Source organism: Seriola lalandi, unplaced genomic scaffold (genome assembly GCF_002814215.2).
Source record: "Seriola lalandi dorsalis isolate HSWRI2012SDOR001 ecotype SW California unplaced genomic scaffold, Sedor1 jcf7180002054955, whole genome shotgun sequence".
In the NCBI taxonomy this organism is placed as follows: Eukaryota; Metazoa; Chordata; class Actinopteri; order Carangiformes; family Carangidae; genus Seriola; species Seriola lalandi.
Genome location: NW_019525506.1, coordinates 142,548 through 146,366, shown reverse-complemented (window position 1 = coordinate 146,366; position 3,819 = coordinate 142,548).

Sequence of the window (3,819 nt, the reverse complement as noted above, 5' to 3'; positions counted from 1 at the left end):
ATACTCAGGTTAAAGAGCACAGGAGTTCAGAGGAGGGGAGGTTATATACAGGTGGGTGTGTTCTGTTCACATCCTTTGTTTGAGATCATGTTGCCACATCAGTAAGGTTTTTTTTAATGCAGATTTGTTTAAGGTGAGATATTGTTTATTTCCTTTGAGTTATGTGTGAATGCTTTACATCCTAATGTAATGTGTGTATCTGACTTCCTGACACTTAGTGTAACCCTAACCCTGCCTTTAAGTTAAGTTAATGAATAATTTCAATAAGTTAAAGATTATAAGAGTTTTAAAAAGTGGTTAAAAACAGTTGATTCATCTGTATTAGTTCATGTTTTGTGCTGCCACCTGCTGGTCACAGGTTAGACTGCTGTCAAGCACATGCTTCAGTTGAGAGCAAGCAGGCAAGACGGACACTGCTCGATGAGATATGTGTGATATAATCTGTTGGAGGCTTCTCTGTCACACTTCTTTCTTGGAAATCATGTGTCTATGAGTAGTATATGTATATTAATGCTATAGTCTTGTATTCTTAAAGTATTTACATGTTGTAGAGTTTTATTGGGCTAGCTAAACATTTGCTCTGCTAATTAGCAGCAGCTAGCTCTGTTCTGCAATTGGCTTGTGGGTTGTAGCTATTTTGGTAGTTAAGCTGTTTTTCACACAGTACAGTGCTTGTTTTGACATTCGACCATTTTTACAGTTAGAGCGTGTGTGTATAATATGTAATTTCTACATGTGCATGGACAATTTTGTGTACTTTATGTTCTATCTCTGTAATGTTTCAGTTTTACAAACAAAGCAAATGTGGAAACGTGTCTTCAGTAAAAAACAAGAAAAGTCAAGCCTTGTGTGTTTATTAGAGGACTTTTAAATGTTAACTGGATGTCTAACTTTGAATAAGCGAACACGCTGCAAGAGCAGTACACTTAGTTTAGTTACCTTACCCTGTACTTACCTTACACTCACCTGTTCAACTCCTCTGAACCCCTCAAGAGTCAGACATCATTTGGACACAGAGAATATAAGGGGAGTAATCAAATAAACTAAAATCTAAAGAATTAAAACAGGAACTCTCAGGTTCCACTCACAACCTGCATCTGGTGCAGACAGTCGATGGTTGAAGATGCAGCAGGAGCCTCCACTTGACCACAACATCCTGCCTCACTGAAACACTTAGTTCATACCTACAGATCAGTGCTGTGTGTAATGCTGTAAAGCAGCATTTCTCAAAGTCAGTTAGTTAAAATTCAAACTGTCTGCTACTCACCACAAAGCCTACTAGAGTATTGATATTAAAACAACTCAAATGTAAATTCCAATTCAAACATTATTAGGCCGATATGAATCAGCTGTTTTACAGTGTAGTTGGACTTCACTGTAACCGGCAGTTAAACAATGATCAGTATTACATTTGAAATGAGATGTGAATGAATCTGAAGGTTAATCTGCAACATGATTGAGTTAAATCTCACCAGTTATCGGCCTGTTAACTATCAAACACTGACAACGGACCAGATCATGGAGACAATGAAACCACAGACATAACGACACAACAGACAGATGTTTACAGTGTTGAGTTAGTCAACCATGCCTGAGACTCATTGTGCGTTTGATCACATCCAGCCAGTGCTATATTGAGTGTGTGTGAAAGTTTTGATGTCACGTAAAGAGCAGCATCTGCTGCCCTGCAGAAAGTCAACCGCAGGTTTTCTTGATAAACAAGAGTTAACTTCCTGTAAGCCCCCCCCTTCCCCCACCACCTGTGTTTGTAACTGTAGCTTAGCTATTTTTTGATTTTTGTCACGTGTTTCATTTTGAACGTAGAGGAAATGAGCTTCAGCCAATAGCATGTGTGTATTTTATGATTTTACCATATTAGTAGTGAGTGTGTTCTGGGCTCCACCTGTAGAAGAAGGGGGACTCTCCTCTGGTACTTTCCTCTGTTGAAGGTGTCGGGGCTCAGCTCTCTGTTTGCTTTGTCTTTGAGTTTCGTGCTCGGGCTAGAGAGGGAGGTGACCTGTGGTGTAGGGAGGGATTTGACAAAGAGTCACATTTTTATATTCTTTTACTTTTTTGCTTTGATATTTTGTAATAATACAGTTTCCTCATTGTTAAGCTTTAAATAAAAATAGATTGTACACAGTACAATCTATTTTTGAATTCCTGGTCTGGGTCTCCTCTCTGAAAGAGATAAGAAACTCCTTGAGGACGTTGTAGTGTGATTGCAGCAATGCAGACATTCATTGTTCTCTGAGCTCTGTGGGCTGATGGGTAAATCAAACTGAAGTGCATCTAGTTTTGGATTGATTTGAATTTAGCTGTTTTGAGGTGATTTGTGCTTTGATGATGATGATTCAGACATTTTACATTTTCACATTTAAGAAAAGTGTGTGTAAATATGATTAAATACAAAAGTAAAATCTTTTAAAATGTTCCAGTGAAATAAGAAAACGTTACGTTACATTTACATGCAGCAAAGTGTTTGAACCCAGTTTTCCCAGGTTCAGTGTGAACAAGAGACACAGCTACAATTAAAATGTGCTATGAACTGACAATGTAAGTGCTGGATTTTAATGTAACCACAGAGCAGAAGTGATGAGGCAGGTTTTGCAGTAGGGTCTTATAAATAACAGACAATGCTCTCCTCTGTTTAAGGATGTTAAGGATCCTGCAGTTCTCATGTTCACCACAGGGTGTCAGTGTCTGTAAATGTCACCCATCACAGGAGCCTCAGGTGTCAGGTGAGCAGGAACAGATTGGTGTCACAGCAGATTTAATAATCTCTTAAATCAGGGTTATTTCCACAGTCTGATGGAGAACATGATCCAGAGCTGCCTCAGTGTTGTTGCTTTAATTTCATTAGAGCAACTTGTTGCAGGGTAAAGTTTATAATTTCCATCAATGATTTATACCAATTGACCAATTGTGTTGTGTAAAACCTGTTATTTTAAAGCTAATTTACTTTATTTAATCAGGAAGTCACATTGAGATCAACGTCTAATTTACAAGAGAGACGTGAGTTCAAAAAATAAATGACAATAGAATAAATAACAAAGTTACAGAAATACAGATTTCCAGTGATTTAAATCTACATTCAGATACAGAATGTATTCACACACACAGGTGGACATGAGTTAATATAAACACAGTGTAAAGTTAAATGCTTTTAAATACACATTAAGATGCTCAACCAGGTAGACAATTAGAAAAGTCAGAAAAGAGAATAAGTAAAACAGTTACAGTCAGTTATTAAAGTCAGTCAGACTTCTGACTAAACTTGTGGCCTGTTGAAATCAGCGTGTCGAGTTTCAGTCTGTTCTGTAAGTTCAGTTCTTATTCCTGTGACCCAGAACAGATCCTGGATGTTTGTGATATTATTATTTTTTAAAGCTGACGTATCGATCTCTAAAATGTTTTTGTTGTGGGAACAACAGCTGTTATTTTCCATCTCTGGAAAAAAAAGAATTTTAAGCATTTTTACATATTTAACATCATGGGAATGAAATCATGATATCAAAACATCCAGGATACAAATAATATACAGAAAAATCAATTATAAAAAGTATTAGATATATTCTTAGGGTTAGGGTTAGACGTCAGAGTAATGGCCTATCACGCTGTAGGCTGCTGTGTACACAGACGGTCACACGCTAGAGCGGCTCCAGGTGAGGAATGGGACTGTGTGTCGAAGGTAAGACAGCAGACATCACTGCAGATGTAATACACATCATAATCCTCTACAGTGAAGTTACAACAACAGCAGACTCTGATGAACAAGCTCATCTGTTGGTTCAAGACACACCGAGCGAGAGAGAGAGA